The sequence below is a fragment of the Barbus barbus genome (genome assembly GCF_936440315.1).
Source record: "Barbus barbus genome assembly, chromosome: 10".
Taxonomy (NCBI): domain Eukaryota; kingdom Metazoa; phylum Chordata; class Actinopteri; order Cypriniformes; family Cyprinidae; genus Barbus; species Barbus barbus.
This window is the reverse complement of record NC_136738.1, coordinates 12,654,638-12,673,541: the sequence shown is the minus strand read 5'-3', so window position 1 is coordinate 12,673,541 and position 18,904 is coordinate 12,654,638. Positions and strand designations below refer to the sequence as shown.

At 42.3% G+C, this 18,904-nt stretch overlaps 1 long non-coding RNA gene across 1 annotated transcript in view; it reads right to left on the bottom strand.

Moving 5' to 3' along the window:
* Positions 1–517: 517 nt before the first annotated feature.
* The window catches only part of LOC306875785, a 62,839-nt gene continuing 44,452 nt past the window's right edge, over positions 518–18,904 (bottom strand). The window contains exons 4-6 of the long non-coding RNA XR_013784769.1: positions 1,256–1,409; positions 1,026–1,179; positions 518–907 (exon numbers count right to left, since the gene is read on the bottom strand). This is a non-coding gene — a long non-coding RNA (uncharacterized lncRNA). The remainder of the gene's footprint in view (positions 908–1,025; positions 1,180–1,255; positions 1,410–18,904) is intronic.

The following is an 18,904-nucleotide window of genomic DNA, read 5'->3' as shown; positions in this document are numbered from 1 at the left end:
TAGACATTTATTTTATATTTTCACCTCTGGATAGACGGCATATTTATTTTCTGTTTTCACCAGTGGATAGACAGCATTCTTTGCAGGCTTAATTGCACACGTCTTTTCCGTATTGTCATTTTACTTTTATGACTTAAAATATATAATATAAAAGCAGTGTGCAAATTGAAATATGATCTTTATCATATCTCTTTACATAAAACAATTCTCAATAATATACTTAATATTATAACATCAATAATTCATGCAAACTGCATTCACAAGAACCACCTTGAAAATATATATTGTTCAGATCATATCACTATTTTTTGTGACAAATTCAGCCTAGATCAATGGACTATAACGTTTTGTCAATACAACAGACTTGTACATGTTAATTGACCACAGTTATTTGCCTTGCCCATTTGGATATTCAATTCTTATTTTTTTTTTTTTGTAAATGTAACCACTTCTGTTTTTAAAATATACGTAGATTCACATGTTCAGACAATTTACCAAACAATCCAGATCAAATTAACACTTCATGGTTTTGCAATATTTATTGGAAATTACACAATCTAATTAGCAAAATTAGTCAAATCTGACCATCAGAATGAAGATGCCATAAGGTTGTGGGGGAAGTCCCTATTTCACGAGAAAATAAAACATAAACAGTTACAAATAAACTATTGCACACTGTGCACACCACACCTCATACCTGCCCCCTAAAACTGGCAGACTGGCAGTCTGGGCAATGCTCAGGAAATTCAGGGTCTGTATAAAACCCTCGCAGGTCTCCACGCCTTCCATTTCCACAGTACCCCACCCAGTCTTTGAAAAAACATCTGCAATTTCTGCATTCTACAATTTTAAAAAGGGACACACATGTCTCTTACAGCCTGGGGCAGTTTTTTGACATTCACCACACCTAAAGCAAGAACAGATGTACAATATGATTAGAATGAGCATGTTTATATTGAACTATATTAGAGTACAAGTGTTGATTCAAGGCCAATACAGAAATGAAAAATTGATTAAAAACTTACTCTCCAGCCAAGCATAATGGGCCCGGTGTCTAAATTCTAGACTGCTCACCACATCCCTCAAGGCTGTACATGTTAATGACAGGGTAAGGTAGGCGGCATCTCCGTCTGAGAGGATCACCTCTAGACAAACCTCCTCCAAAACACTTTTTGGCATCTGAAGGCCAAATCAAATTTAGAAATGAACAATCCATACATGTATACAATTATTCATTCAATTTTTTTAAGGTTACCTGTAAAAGCAGGGAAGTGCCTGGATCCTTGTTGAAGAGATTAAATTACATGCTCAGATGAGATGCACAGCGGGCAGTGATACCGGCTGCAGCACTCTGTGCATTTCTGTATTGGTGGTAGCTCCGTCCCTTTACGCACAATAATGTGATTTGCCTAAAAGAAGAGGGTAGTATTAATAGATTGTTTACGTAATAAGTATAGTGACACACATATGAAATACCGGTAGTACCTTATAATTCATAAGAGTTTACAAAAATCCAATTAATAACTTTCCAAAAAAAAAAAAAAGGAATTGAACAATGTAGGTGAAAAGTTGTGTGTGGTAGATGGACTGTAAAAAATAGTGTGGTAACAAAAACCAAAAAAACTTATATAAATGTTAACATTCTCCTATACAAAATATGTAAAATGGTAAATGGACTGCATTTAGGCTATATAGCGCTTTCAACATCATCATAAACATATTAAACATCAGGCATTTACACGTGCATAGGGAAAAGTACTAACGTTACTTCAACAAAAAACAAAAAAACATAGCTAGCTAGCTAGCAAACTCTCGTTTGCATAGACAACCTAGCATTTTAGACTATTCTCTGCCAAGACTGTTCTATGAGATCTCGTTAACTGGGTACAATCTTCACACATCCAAGTGAAAAAAAACGTATTTACAATATTAAATCATACCACTTAAAGAACGATTTAATTGGAAAATCAATTGTAGCAACCTAGCTCTAGAATTGAGGCACACCAGAGTTCACTAATACCTTTAAAAAACACGACACAGTACCTTGAAAACACGATGATTTTTTTTAACTAGCTAGTTTGTGCATTTGAATTCTGACATGACCTATAAATCATCGACAGTTTATTATTTTTTTATTTTAATTTTTTTTTATTATGAAAATCAAAAATGTACAAGCAAAATAGGCTTTAACTGAACAAACTTAAGACATAGAGAAAACCACAATTTCAGATACAAGGCAGACATAACTAAGTTATATACATTGTACATCATTAACATCAATAATTAAGTATGATTTAGAAATAAACAAAATAAATAAATAAAACAAATAAATAAAAAGAAAATACAGAAGGGGTTACAATATATTATGAGTCACTAAATTGGTTGAAAAAATTAGCTAATGTAATAGCTTTATTACTTTCAAGTGTATGTAGAGAAGAAGCAATAATTCTAAGATCATTTATGAAATGAGGTAAAGAAGGGGTGCTTTTCAAAAATCTACACTTATGAATAAAGAATTTACCACAACAAATAAGGTTATTAACTAAATAGTGTTGCATACAATCTTTTCTAAATACTCCAAACTTAATTGTTTTATAGTTAAGAAGGTTAATATGGATATTAACACAAGACAATCTGTCATTCAATTGAGACCAAAACAGCTTTGAATGAATACATTTGAAAAAAATGTGCTCAGTGGTTTCAATGTCACTTTCACAAAATTGACATGAGTTTTCCTCAATGTGAAATTTTGATCTAAGGAATTCTTTCGATGGATATATATCATTCATTATTTTAAATTGAAGTTCTTTTACTTTTGGGAAGATTGGAAAAGAGAGGTAGCTTATTCTAATTTCTTTTAATTCCTTTGAGTCAAAATCTTAAAAAAAATGGTGACGTCTGAGTCGATTTGGATAAAGTCTATTAATGAAAATATTTCTTATAAATTTGTTGGTACATTTTTGATCTCTAATAGATAACGTATCCAATCTCAGAGACGGAAGAGAAAATACCACAGAATAATGAGAAAGAGTTCCTTTGAGCAACAATACCACATTTTTAGGAATGGCATTTACAACTGTATAAAACTCTTTAGGATGACATACAAAACCATGTTTCAGGCAGAAATCATTGTAACTTAGAATGTCACCATGGTTATCCATCATATCCAATAAAGAAAGAATATTATATTTAAACCAACTCTCATAAAATAAAGACTTATTGCGATGTAAAATAAAACGATTGTTCCATAGACAAGTCTTGTGAGGACTGAAATTGTGAGAAAAGGCTAGTTTGCAACACAACAAAACCTGTTGATGAAAAAGAGACAATTTGAGAGGTAGCTTAGACAATTCAAAATCACATTTGATTAAAAATTCGAGACCACCTATTTTCCCAAACACTGAAGACGATATTGTAAACCATATACTGTTTGTGTTGTGAAGAAATGATCTTAACCATTGAGTTTTTAAGACATTGTTCAATGTTTCCAAGTCAATAACATTCATACCTCCATCTTCAAAGCTGCGAATCAAATCACTTTTGTTTATATAGTGATGCCTATTTTTCCAAATAAAATTTAAAATTGTGCTGTTATATTCCTTTATTAAATGAAGAGGGATAGCAAGTGAAGAGGCTGGGTAAACAAATCTAGATAGAAATTAAATTTTGGTTAATAAGATTCTTCCAAAAATTGAGACATCTCTTTGTAACCAGCTATTGAGAATTAATTTTGCTTTTAGAAATTTGTTTACAAAATTTTCCTGAATGTTATGATTATTATCTTTAGTAATAGTAATGCCCAGGTATTTTACAGAAGTTTTGACTGGGATATTACATAAAAAGTCTAATTCACTGTTATGAATTGCAATCAATTCACATTTGTTTATATTTAAATCCAAACCAGAAGCTTTGGAGAAGAAACTAACTAATTGAATAGCTCTATCAATTTGATGTTTATCTTTTAAAAAAAAAGTTGTATCATCTGCCAACTGACTAATAGAAATGTGTCTTCCAAATACACTGAGTTTGTCAAAACTATTGTCATTATTGATCAAAATAGCAAGCATTTCTACAGCCAAGATGAATAGGAAAGGGGAAATGGGACAGCCTTGCCTAATTCCTCGCGTAATATTAAATCTCTGAGATGTCCCATGCAATAGTGATATAGAACTATTAATGTCTTTATATAACATTTTAACAAAAGATATGAAATTGTTGCCAAAACCGTATTTACTAAGAGAATCAAATATGAAACTGTGTTCAATGGTGTCAAATGCTTTTCTAAAATCCAAAAACAAAATGTAACCATCATCCTCAATCCATTCATGATAATCTAAAATATCTAAAACTAACCTAATATTATTATGTATTGATCTGCCTTTCATAAAACCAGATTGTGATTCACTTATTATTTGGTCTAATCCTTCCTTTAATCTATTAGCAAATATGTGAGCTAAAATCTTATAATCGCAGTTAAGAAGAGTAATGGGCCGCAGATTATCTATTTGTCTAGCATCCTTGCCTGGCTTGGGTATTAGAGTAATCAGACCTTGCTTCATAGTTGAAGTAAGTGCATTATTGTGTACACATTCAATAAAGACTTGAAACAATAAATCCCTCAAATCTTCCTTAAAAAATTTATAAAATTCAGGAGTCAGACCGTCAGGTCCGGGAGATTTGCCTGAGGATAATTTATCTATAGCTTTATCAATTTCCTCAATTTTAATGTCCGCCTCACATAAATCTTTAAAATCTTCGCCAATCTGTGGTATATCATTATGTATTCTATCAAAAAAAACATTACAATCCTGTGCAGAGAAATTTGAGCTATATAAAGTGCTATAAAATTTAAAGATCTCAGAAGAAATTATTTTTGGGCAATCATTTATAATTCCATTAACAAAAAGGGAATTTATAGTATTTTTTTCCTGTCGCCTTTTTTCGAGTCTACAAAAATAACTATTGTTTTTTTCCCCTTTCTCTATCCATCTTGCTCTAGATCTCACATAAGCTCCTTTGGCTTTTTGAATATACAAATTGTCAATTTTAGATTGTAAAGATAAAATTTTTAGTTTAGTTTCATCATCCATTTCACTCCTATTACATAAATTATTTAACTCTCTTGTTAATTCCTCCTCCAAATGCACTCTAGCTTTACTCAAATTTTTACTAAAATGTATAGAGTGTTCCCGAATCTTGTGTTTTAGGTACTCCCATTTACTTGTGAATGAAGAATGGTCTTTATCTAACTTTGCTCTATTTATCATTGATTTAATTTGTGAACAAAAGCTACAATGCCTTAATAAATCAGAATTAAATTTCCAATAACCCTTACTTCGCGATTCTTTTTTATTCGAACAAAAAGATAAAGAAATACAGCAATGATCAGTTAAGGGTGCGGAAGAGATTGAGATGTCTTTGATAAATTCAGTTAAATTAGAAGAAATTAGCCAGTAATCAATCCTGGACTTGGAAATCCCATTTGGTTTAAACCAAGAGAATTGTCTTAGATTTGGATTCCCAACCCTCCAAATATCTACCACATTGTTATCTAAACAGAAGTTTATGAAATGAAGGTTCGGGTGTGAGTTACTAAATTTAGGTGGGTAACGATCTAATGTCTCATCCATAACCATATTGAAATCTCCTCCTATGACAATATTATCAGTTGGGTACAAAAGTTTCAGTTCAGACAGAAGATTTGAAATTTCAGATAGTAGTTTGTTGTTAAGAGGAGTACTATTGTAGCCATACACATTAAATAAAATAAACAGAACATCGTCGATGTTTAAAACAACTGAAATCCAATGACCGTTTGGGTCAGTCCTTGACTTGATTATTTTTCCAGGGAGGTTATTGAATAATATGGCTACCCCTGCTGACTGTGTTGAAGCGTGGCTGAAGACTATTTTGTCACCCCATTGACTTGTCCAAAATTTAACATCATCAGGTTTAGAATGTGTTTCTTGTAGTAATACACAGTGTGCACCTTTGTTTTTACAAAAAAGAAAAAAGGCTTTTCTTTTGATAGAATTACGGAGACCCCTTGCGTTTAAAGAAATATAAGATAAAGATGTCTTCACCGAGAACATCTAATGTAACCTAATAAATAAAATGAAATAAAAAATGAAAAACCAAATCTATGTACGTAAACTTAAATCAAAAGAGTAATACAAAAATGTTTATAGAACACAGAACAACGTCTGCCTTAAACAAAGCACTGTAACGAGATCCCGCTCAACAGCAAAAAACATGACAGAACATCCCACTTACATCTCTTCGACAAGGAAAGTAGATGCAGTTAGTTCAAGTTACCAAAGTCAACTATTTTTCACGATCCGAGTGCCCTCAATGTAGCCGTAAGGGCCACGGTAGTAGGCTTTCTTGCCCGCAGCTCTGGCCTCGCTGATCGTCGGCCACAGCGCAGCACGAGCCTCTCGATCTCCTTTGGATAAGTCCTCAGTGAACTTTATCCCCCTCGCTTTGCAGATGTCGGAAGATTTCGTGGAGCGCCAGAACTCATCTCTGTGTTTCCTCATACAAAACTGAATGATCACCTGTCTGGATTTATCCCTTTGCCGTGGGCCAACGCGGTGGACAGTATCCACGATGTCATCAAGCTTGTGTTGCAGGTGAGGAGCGATTTCAGCTAACAGTGGGACGATTTCTTTACGAATGTCTTCACCTGCGGTCTCCTTCATCCCAATCACTCGGAGGTTCCATCTTCTTTTGTAGCGTTCAAGCTCTGATGTACGATTGGTCAGGTCTGCATGTGATGCGAGAACAGAGGTGAGTTGTTTATCGAACAGATTCATCTTGGTTTTACAGTCCTTAATTTCCGCCGTGTTGAATTCCACTGCCTTGGATAGGTTTACAATCATCAAACTATTCTCCGTGATCTTACTTTCAATGCTACTCAGCTTCCCAACTTGCAGATCAAATCTTGCTGTTAAAGCTTCCAGAAGAGCTGCATTGGAAATCTCAAGATCCTCAGTACCTTTCATTTTCTTGGAGGAGATCTTAGTTGGGGTATTTTGTAAGGATGAGGGCTCTTTTCGTTTATCCTTGTGGTCACCGCGATCAATTTCCATGGCGTATTCGTGTTCGGCATTAACATCCGACGCTTTCATGGCTGTTGCCTTGTTTCCTGGAATAACTATTTTTGGGTGATTAGAAACTTTTTTTGTCGACATAATGTCAATCCTCTCCGACGAATCAGTAACAAAACTAACAATTGGGATGATAACAGATGAAATATGAGCGAAAAGTTCTAAAATTGCTGAAGAGCCGAGAAAACTACATGTGCTTAGCTCGCCATCTTGTTGCCGCCCCTGTTTATTATTTTTTCTTACCGCTGACATCTGCATGGCGCGTCAAAATTGAAAAGTGAATGACGATACGGAAATGACGTCAATTTGACGCTACGGAAATGACGTCAATTTGACGATACGGAAATGACGTCTGCTGTCCATCCACTGGTGTCCAGCCACTGGTGTCTAGCAAGAAGTGAGTCTGCGGGGCTGCAGCTGGATGCCCCTCGGTTCCGCTGGCTCCGACCTCCGTTTATACCCATCTCCATGATTCAGGCTTGCTCTGGGGTGGGTTGTGACAGTGTGTTCACACCAGACACGACTTGCGCGAATAAATCGCGCTACTCGCGCGTAGTTGGACGCTTGAACATTGAGTTTACTCGCTTCATTCGCGCGTGAAATTCTCTTTCCGGCTCACGCTGCATTGGTTAAGCGTATGGGGCTGTCACGTGATGAACGAACGACTCAAACCCGAGACTCGATATAGACGAACTAATCAATTCTCTTTCCGGCTCAGGCTGCATTGGTTAAGCGTATGGGGCTGTCACGTGATGAACGAACGACTCAAACCCGAGACTCGATATAGACGAACTAATCAATTCTCTTTCCGGCTCACGCTGCATTGGTTAAGCGTATGGGGCTGTCACGTGATGAACGAACGACTCAAACCCGAACACTTGTCAGATAAGAGGTGGTGCGCTAATCATAGACTAAAGACCCAGGTAAACAATTAAGTAATATTTTCTGTTACTTATAGCATAGTTTTGTATTGTTTGTAGTGTGATACACGTTTGCATAAGTAGTAGATGTGTTTGGAAAGTAACACCTAACATTTGAATTATATTTTGCTAAAATGAACGAAATGACTCGAAAAAAGATTCGTTCATTTTGCTGAACGAGACTCAAAGGTCCGAGTCGGTAAAATGATCCGAACTTCCCATCACTAATTTACAGTTTAATACCGTAATTTCTTTAACTGATATAATCTTAAAATACCAACCTATTAAAGTACTGAAATCTGTTTTGTTCCTTTGAAATACACTGATATCCATCAAATGCAAATGATGATGAGAAAGTCACATGGCGAGCCAAACTCATCATAAGCAACTTTTAAACAATAGTATATACAAAAGGTGCACAGTGTGATTCACACAAGCACTAAACACCATCATGGTGAGACTCATTAAACTGAAATATGCTATAAACATTAATTTAACAACATTAGATGTAACATACAACCCTAATAAACATAACTGATAAGAAAAAACTAAGAAGAAACAAGTTATTTAAAAGAAAAAACGCTCTCGGTTACTGACGTAACCTCGGTTCCCCGAAATGAGGGAACGAGACATTGCTTTGGGAAATACATTTTCCTCGAATATTACTGAAGCCTTATTGAATCACGCCAGTGAAACTGGCCAATGGCATTCAAGCGCGCGAAATACGAGGGGGCTCGTCACTATACGTATAAAGCAGCGCTTGTACGTCATGCATTCAGAATCTTTGACTGAAGCAACTAGGCATTGTAAGATCCTGAGCTCGGTGACACGGCAATAAGAGCAATGTCTCGTTCCCTCATTTCGGGGAACCAAGGTTACGTGAGTAACCGAGAGCGTTCCCCTTCAATTCGGTCACTCTACATTGCTTTGGGAACGTATAAAATCCCGCCGTGTCACAGCGATGGAGCCAAGCTCGACTAAGTATGTCAAGTTTCACATTCGGAGCCGTAATGAGAACGGCAATGATATTGGCGCTCTTAGTAAACACAGCTCAGGTCTACAGGACCTAGTCGAAACCATGTAAAGTCAGGGGCGCGGCAGCTAGACGATGCCACGTCACATCAGGGGCGGAGTTAACTCCGGTGAAACAAAGAATGTGAAATGGCGGCGGCTTCGGCGCTTTCACAAATAGATTAGTTGAAATTGTTTAATTTCAATGAAATCATGTTATAATGCACAGCCGTACCGGTATGATGGTGACCAAGTCCTAAAAGACGTGGTGAACTATATCATAATACTGTGATAAACTGATAGGGACAGCATTGAATTGGTGGTGCGTCTATACAGGGTGTATACGACCTAGTCGAAACCATTGATACACATCTCAGATCATGGCTGAGTAAGCGCGTACACTGCTCGCACTGACAGCACATGCGAGGCAAGCGACGACACATCTAGGTTATAAAACCTCGTGAAAGTGCTGGGTGACGACCAGCCTGCCGCCGTACAAATGTCCTGAATAGATATGCCATTTGCCCAGGCCCAGGATGATGCGAGGCCACGGGTTGAGTGGGCACGAACCCCTATCGGACATTCCACACCTTTAGAGCTGTAAGCCAAAGCAATTGCGTCGACGATCCAGTGTGACAGCCTTTGCTTGGACACAGGCAGTCCTTTTGTACGTCCACCGAAACATATGAATAGCTGCTCCGAGAGTCTGAACTGTCTAGAGCGCTCGATATAAGTACGCACCGCTCGTACAGGGCACAGCAGTGTATTAAGCGGCTCTGTCCCGGTTGGTGTTTCGGGGCGGAAAGCAGATAGTGATATGACCTGCGCTTTAAATGGAGTCGAAAGCACTTTAGGCACATAACCTTTTCTAGGCTTCAAGGTGAGTCTGCAATCACCTGGCCCGAATTCAATACACGAGTCGTCAATTGAAAGCGCTTGTAGGTCTCCAACTCGCTTAACAGAGGCCAGCGCGAGCAGGAGCGCTGTCTTGAGAGAGAGCGCTCGCAAGCTCGCTGATTGTATGGGCTCGAACGGGGGTCCCGTGAGAGCGCCAAGCACTAGCGCCAAGTCCCAAGTGGGTAGAGTAGAAGGGCGAGGAGGGTTCAGCCTTCTTGCTCCTTTTAAAAACCGTATGATCAGGTCATTTCTGCCGATCGGGTGATTTTCGACGTGCGCGTGAAAGGCTGTTATAGCGGCCACATACACTTTCAATGTGGATGGCATACGACCGCTATCAAATCGCTCTTGAAGGAAGACAAGGATTATTGATATTGGGCAGCTGATTGGGTCTTCGCCCCGCGATACGCACCAACTTGAAAAAACTCTTCATTTATGTGCATAGAGACGCCTTGTGGAGGGAGCCCTAGCCTCAGATATAGTGTTCAGCACGCGCTGAGGAAGCGCATCTGTTACTGGCAAGCTCCGTCGAGCGGCCAGACATGAAGGCTCCATGACTCCGGATTTGGGTGCCAAATCGTCCCTTGTGCTTGAGAGAGAAGGTCCCTCTTCAGTGGGATAGTCCACGGGGGGGCTAACAGCATCTCCACCAGTTCTGGGAACCACGGCTGATTGGGCCATTTCGGTGCCACTAGCAGAACAGATTCCTTTTCCTCTCTGATTTTGCAAAGCACTGGAGGAAAGGCATACTTGCGTACTTTCGGCCAGCTGTGAGCTAGTGCATCCACTCCCAGGGGAGAGTGTGTCAGTGAATAAAACAGCGGGCAGTGAGTGTTCTCCGCTGATGCGAAGAGATCCACCTCCGCCCTGCCGAATACACTCCAAATCATTTTGACTGTCAAAGGGTGTAATCTCCACTCCCCGTGGATTATCCTGCCCCTCGACAGTAAATCCGCGCCGTAGTTCAGGCATCCGGGGACATGTACTGCCCGGATGGAGAGGAGGTGTCGATCTGCCCACAGAAGGAGGTCTCTCGCCAGTTGCAGCAGTGGTCGTGAGTTCACACCGCCTTGGTGATTTATAAACGCTACCACTGTCATGCTGTCTGTCCTGATGAAAATGTGACGGTGAAGAATGTCTGGGAGAAAGCACTCGAGCGCTAGGTGCACAGCACGGAACTCCAGACAGTTTATGTGCCATGACTTCTCCGTTTCTGACCACGTCCCGAAGGCTGGTCTGCCATCGCATACGGCTCCCCAACCCGTACTCGATGTATCTGTCGTGACATTCTTTCTCCTGATCACTTGGCCAATACGAACACCCCGGCGATATAGAGTCATATCGCGCCAAGGGTTCAGCGTATGCAAACAGTCGCGCGTCACTTTGATGCACAAGGTGCACGTGCGCCATGCGTTCTGTGGCACCCGGCTCTTTAGCCAGAGCTGAAGCGGACGCATATGTAGGAGCCCTAGATTGCACACTGTCGAGGCGGCAGCCATCTGGCCGAGCGTCCTCTGAAAGCATTTCAGCGGGGGAGAACGCCCTAGTTTGAAGACTGCGAGAGAACTGATCAGTTTTCGTGAGCGCTCCTCCGACAGACGCGCTCGCATTTTGATTGAGTTCAGCTCTACTCCTAAAAAGGAGATGTTCTGGCTCGGTACCAGCATGCTCTTTTGCATATTTACAGTCAGTCCTAAGCTCTGAACGTGAGCGAGGAGTCTGAGTTTGTCGCTGAGCAGCGCGCTCTCTGACTGGGCTAACACTAGCCAGTCGTCAAAATAGTTTAGGATGCGCATTCCGCTCTGCTTCAGAGGAGAGAGAGCAGCATTCATGCATTTCGTAAACGTACGAGGGGCCAGACATAAGCCAAAGGGCAGGACCGTGAATTGGTACGCTATCCCTTCGAATGCAAATCTCAGGAAGCGCCTGTGGCGGGGGGCTACCTGAATGTGAAAATAAGCATCCTTTAAATCCACGGAGATACACCAATCTCCCGTTCTGATATGTGAGAGGATTTGTCTCAGCGTAATCATTTTGAACGAGCGCTTTGAAAGCGCGCGATTCAGCGGTCTCAGGTCCAAGATTGGGCGGAGCCCGCTGTCTGTCTTTGTCACCAGAAAATAACGACTGTAGAAGCCGCTCTCGCGGTCTGTGAGGGGGACTGCCTCTACAGCGCGCTTTGCGAGAAGGTTGTGAATTTCCTCTCGCAGAACTGAGACATTCTGCTCCCGTACAGTGGACATTAACACACCATTGAAACGGGGCGGTCTGCAGAAGAACTGAAGCGTGTAGCCGTTCTTTATTGATTTCATAACCCACTCTGATACCCCTGGCAGTGCCTGCCACGCTTCTGTGAACTGTGACAGCGGGCAAGGCGGACTGCACACCGTGAGGGATAACTCGCCGTTGGGGGGCGGGGAGTTTAATACCACACGAGTGTGAGAGTGAGTGATGGGGGAGAGGAGAGTGAGAGTAGGAAAATTGCCCTGATATTGAGGTGATTTTTGTATTTTTTTTTACTTTATTGCACTGCACTGTGGAACAGGCAAAACACAAACATGACAATCGTTCTCGCCGCCCGCCACAGGCAAGGGGGCGTGGTGAACACACACAGCGGAGCGAGCAGACTTTCTCAGTGACTCGTCTTCGGCGCTGAGTGTAGCTTTCCTCCTCCGAGAGACAACATCAGGAACGCGGCTTTAATTCCGTAGCCGGTGGCCTGCTGTCTCTGTCAGGGCGGGGTCTCTGGCCCTTCGAGCCCTGGCGGCGCTTCGGCCAAGGCTGTCTCGGCCTCACCGCCGGCTCATGCTCGCGCCGAACCGCAGTAGGAGGGGCGAACGGTCTTCCCGCGCGCTGCGCTGAGGATGAGCGGGAACGTGCAGGAGGGATCGCGCTAGCGCGCTTTGGTAAGAAGTGGCTAATGGCCTTCGATTGCGCTCCGTGAACGTCTCTACCGCCGCTCCAAAGAGACCTGAGGGATTCACGGGAGCGTCCAGAAGAGCCGTCTTCTCTGACTCTTTCAACTCGGTCAGAGTCAGCCACAGGTGACGATCCAGCACCACAAGATTCCCCATATTGCGGCCGATCGCTCGAGCTGTCACCTTCGTCGCTCTGAGGGCCAGATCTGTGGCGCGTCGGAGCTCTTTGAAGACTTCAGGGTCCGGGCCACCTTCATCCAGGGACCACAACTTCGCTATCTCGTCGTGCACCTCCGGGAAAAAGGGGCCGGGTCTCCGCGGGGTGTCCTTTCGGCCGCGGTCCGGCTTGAGGAACCACTCGTCCAGACGGCTTCTGGCCGGCTCGGTAGGAGGCGCCCACTCCAGACCGAGCTCATCAACCGCCTTGGTCAGGACGCGTAGGAGCTCAACATCACTGTGATGGAGGTCCCCAGCGTCACTGCTGGGCGCAGTGTAATCCAGTGGGCTGTTGGACCACTCCTCTCTCGCAGACGCTGCCACCGAGATGGCATCATCCTCATCCTCCTCCATGGCTCCGAAAGACACCACATCTTGCGCGCTGGGGGAGGGGCGGAGATCAGCGGCCATGAAGCGCACTGGAAGGGGACCTGCAGCAGGGGGGGTGAGAAGCGTGTGGGCACTGAGCCGGCGCGGTCTCGTCACCCGACCCGGACAGATCCGCATTAGAAACTCGCGGCACTTTACTCTTTGGCTCAGAGGAAGAGCCAATGCACAAGCTAGTGTGCTAGTTGAGCTAGCAGAGCTAGTTGGGCGAGTTCATCGCCTTGGACGATGGCCACACGGAGCCTGAGAGTCCGGAGACTCATATCTCCGTAGTGGGGGCAGTCCGACCCCCCAAGCGCCGCCTCTGCGTGGGCGCGACCCAGGCAGAAGACGCACTATTCGTGGCCATCAGAGGGTTCGATTGGCTCTACACAGGAGAGGCAATCGCGAGAGGTCATCTTTGTTTGTCTGAAGCTTACTCACCGGAACACAGCAGGGGAAGAAGTCGTGTCCGCTGCAGAGTGTAGATCACGGTGAGTAGTAGAGTAGTAGTAGTAGTAGTAGTAAAAAATTCTGAATGGATGACATACAAGCGCTGCTTTATATAGTGACGAGCCCCCTCATATTTCGCGCGCTTGAACGCCATTGGCCAGTTTCACTGGCGTGATTCAATAAGGCTTCAGTAATATTCGAGGAAAATGTATTTCCCAAAGCAATGTTGAGTGACCGAATTGAAGGGGAACGTCAAATTCAAACAGAATTTGAAATGGAACGCAGGGAATTCTGGGAACGTCAGTTTACGGTTTTTCCCTGTAAATTTTACAGGAACTTTCCGTTAACCATGTAACAGGTTTTTACCGTAGCATTTTCACAGTTTTTTACCGTTAAAATCACAATAATTTTTTACAGTGTATGGTTTTAACAAGCTTTTAGGTTGATCTTTATTTTCATTGGTTTGTATGTGGTAAGTCCCGCCCTCCCGGGAAAGAAATGAGAGATTTGAGTGGTGAATAAAAAGAGACGAGAGACGTGCAGCTGAGGAGAGAGCTGATCCAAACTATTGAGCGGACAGATTGCAGAGAATACAGTAAATTAATCGATAGATCATCGTATTAATACTTTTGAAGTGTATATACATAAGTGGTTCAGTTCATTCTGTTATTAATATTTGAATTCAGAGTGTATGTTTTTTTTTTTCGTTACTGCGGTTACGTCATTAGCCTGTAAATAGCGCTGAGACAGACTGTATGTAAAGCTATCATCAAATATGACTTTCAATAAAGGACAACCGGACTGAAATCTTCGGGAATTCATCCTGTAATTGACCCGAGGGAGACCAGATAGCGCCCCAGATCACCGTGAGGTCTGGGGTTCCTCTGGCTGCGTTGGAGTGTGACCTACATCGGCCGCCAGGGACAGCGCAGGACGAGGATCTGCAGGAGGAGGCCTTCCACGGTGCTTCGCGAATCGCGATCATTTCACAGTTCCTAAAGTAATTCAGGTACCCTTGTTTGCCTTTTTGTTTGCGCTCAGGAGAGTGAAGAGGCCAGTTTCAGTTTCCACGGCCACTACGCACTCAAGCCACGATTCAGGCCTGCTCCGAGGTGGGTTGTGTGGGGGTGTGTGTGTGTGTGTGGGCCCACAGTGTTTAATATCAGTTCATATAGTGTTATTCAGCGCGCTTAAGAAATGTGAGTGTTCGGAGTAGTATTTGAAACGCAAAGTGAATTATTCTGTACATGTAGTTTCAAGGGGGTTAATTTGCTCAATTAACTCAAAGTGTATTTGACACAGAGGTCAATTCAGTATATCTGTCACGTGATATTCCCCTTTTTGGGGTTATATTATACAAAACTTGAGATTAACTTGATTGAGTAACATTTTGCAAATTTGAATTCAAGCTATTTCTTACTCTATAATTCTACTCTAATTAAATTCAGTATATTTTTCTACTTCAAGTGTTTTCTTTATTCTACAGAGTTTATTCTTAACCAGTGAACTTGTGTGAGCATAGATTTATTCTGAGTAGCTTTCCAAAAGAAAAGTATTTATTTCAGTGACATCAGAGGGGCCTTTTAATACAACATCTCTTAAGCCCGGCTCACACTGCGATTTTGGCCACGATTTGGTCGTCTGAGACTGTTTCATACTGTTCTGTTTTATCAAACTATACAGCATGGACGATTAAAGCAGTATCATTGCTTACTTTATTTAACACATGTGCATAACAGCATTACTTTATTATATTTTCTTCTCAGTGCCTTCAGATGTAAACATTAATGCTTCAGCAAAAATGCATGTAATTATCTTACTAAATTCAAAAGCAAACTTATAACATGTCCTCTTAGGATATTAACTTCAAGTGCATATTTGTAAACTTATTCTTGACAATATATTCCTTGCAAATTAACTGTGCAATCAACAACTCATTTACCCTTTTCCCCTCTCTTTTACAGTGCAACCGCAACTCACAATCATACCTAGAAAATGACCAAACATGTCATATAATAATCTCATGTAGTATAATCCCTCAAATAGGTAGGCATTTTAACCTTACGACCAGACCTCGTAGTAACAGTGCTTTGATCCCTACCCTGACCTTGTTCAGCAGCTACAGTTTGTGTGTTTGTCAAAACCCCTGTTTGTTCAGATGTTGAGGGTGGGCAGTAGTTGTGCCTGAGATGGCGACGGTTTCTCCTCAGAACACTACCCGACTCCAACTCAACCTCATAAGATCTCGGACTCACTGGTCTAATCACTCTAGCTGATTTCCAGGTTTTACAAGGCTCAAATGGTTGGACTCGAACACTGTCCCCTGAAGTGAAACAGTCCAAGTCTTTTGCTGTGCGGTTGTAGTATTTCTCCTGTCTTTGTCTGTTGTTAATCAGTCCCTGTTTGTTGTTAGACACTTTCGGCTCCAACAGTGTCTCTTTAGTAGGAAGAAGGGTCCGGGTCCTCCTGCTGAGAAGTCTCTGTGCTGGACTGGTGGTGAGACCTTGGCTCGGTGTGTTGCGATGGTCCAGTAGGGCTAAGTATGGATCCTGTCCAGCAGCTGCAGCTTTCTGCATAAGACGTTTTGCTGTTTTGACAGCTGACTCAGCCTTTCCATTGCTTTGCGGGTACCCGGGTGACGATGTTCTGTGCACAAATTCCCACTTTTGCCTGAATATTTTGAAGTCGTGTGATGAGTACTGCGGCCCGTTATCAGAGATGAGCACATCTGGAATCCCCTGACGAGCAAAGTGTGCTTTCAGTTTGTGAATCACTGTGGTACTTTTGGTGTCCGGCAAATAATCAACCTCCCAGAAATTTGAATAATAGTCCACAGTTACTAGGTAATCTTTATTGTGCCAAGAAAACAAATCAGTTCCTACCTTAGCCCAAGGTCTGTAGGCAATGTCATGGGGATGCAGTGTCTCTTTTTGTTGCTTGGGGTCAACTGATCTGCAGATGGCACATTTGGAAATGAACGTCTTTATTTGCTCATTCATCCCCTGCCAGTACACACACTCCCGTGCTCGTCTGAGGCAACCTTCCACTCCCAGATGTGTTGAGTGTATGCGGCTGGTCAGGTCAGCTCTTAGTGTGTCAGGAATAACTGCTCTTTCTCCCCTGAATACTATGCCATTCTGAAAGCTCAGCTCATCCTGAAAAGCAAAATAGTGTTGAATGTTTTGCTCCATGTCTTTTTTGTTCTGAGGCCATCCTGTAAGAATCAACTTAATCACCTCCTGCAACTTTGTGTCCTCCTTTGTTGCATCGCGAATGGCTGATAGTCTTTCTGCAGAGATAGGTAAGTAGTTAACCATGTTAACAGTCTCTAGATCTGCCTCTGTGTCTCCCTGACTGCTGTCAGGTAAATAAGCTCTGCTTAGTGTGTCAGCTAGTAGCATGTCTCGCCCAGGCACATAGATCACATTAATGTCGTATTTCTGCAGTCTGAGTAGCATTCTCTGCAATCTCTTTGGTGCACTAAGTAGAGGTTTTCTTACAATATTCTCCAGTGGCTTATGGTCACTTTGAACAGTCACTTTTCTACCATAAGTATATTGATGGAACTTTTCCATTCCAAACACTATGGCCAAACATTCTTTTTCTATCTGCGCATAACCCCGTTCTGTGGGTGTCAGCGCTCTGCTCGCAAATGCCACAGGTTTACCTTTCTGTGTCAGGGCTGCTCCTAGCCCTGTCTCTGAGGCATCACATTGCAGTGTTAACTCCTCATTTTGGTCATAGTACTTGAGCAGTGGTGCGTTTGTTATTCTGTCTTTCAATCTTTTAAAAACTGTCTCGTGCACCTCAGTCCATTCCCACATGTTGTCCTTGTGCGTAAGTTGTCTCAAAACTTCACAGTCATCCGATAGATGATCACAAAACTTTGAAAGGTAGTTCAACATACCAACAAGTCTCTGTACCCCCTTAACATCAGTAGGCCTCGGCAACTCCCGCACCGCCCGCACTTTCTCCGGGTCAATGCGGAGGCCTTCAGCTGTCAGCAAGTGTCCAATGTAGGGTACAGACTGTCTCTGCAGTTTAAACTTGTCTGCATTGAGTTTAATGTCTCTTTGTCTGCACCTCATTAGAAAACATCTCAAGTTTTTCTCATGATCCTTGTCTGCTTCCTCTTGTGTCACCCTCCCCTGTGATCAGTATATCATCCGCAATGATATACAAACCCGGTAAGCCCTCTAGTGCTTGCATGAGTTTCCTTTGGAAGACCTCCGGAGCTGGGCTTATACCCATTGGCATCCTGAGCCAACGATACCGTCCGAATGGGGTGGCAAACGTGGTGAGGTAGCTGGACTCTTCGTCCAGCTTGACGTGCCAAAATCCATGCTTCACATCACAAACAGTGAATACCTTGGATTTTGAGAGTCCTGGCAGGACATCATCAATGGTCGGAAGAGGAAAATGGCTCCTTTTCAGTGCTCTATTCAGTGGTTTGGGGTCTATACAGATCCTTGGCTTTCCATTTTGTTTTGTCACTGACACCATACTGCTTATCCAGTCAGTGCTGCGCTCCACAGGTGCTATGATTTCTTGGCTTTCAAGATTCTTTAGTTCTTCTTTAAGTGGGGTCATCATTGCAACCGGCACTCTGCGTTTAGGCAGTTTTACTGGTGGTACACTTTTGTCTATTTCTATGTTGTATTCGCCTTCTAGGCAGCCAACGCCTGTGAAAACATCTCCGAACTCTGTCTTTATTTTCTCCATATTTGTTAGCTGCACACTGTTGTCAGTCGTTTTGTCTGTACATTGTGTTTTCACTATACTGTCAATCGCCAGTATGTTCTCATACTGCACTTTGATCAACTTCATGGCTTCACTAGCCTTTCTTCCCAGTAGCGGGATCCTTTCCTCCTGGTCTACCACTTGAAACTCAAGTCTGTATAATTTATCATTTCTCGGGTTTCGGAGTTTGACTTTACATTTTCCAAGTGGGCGTAATCTGCTTTTGTTGTACATGACAAGTACTTTCTCTGTGTGATCCAATTGTATACTTGGG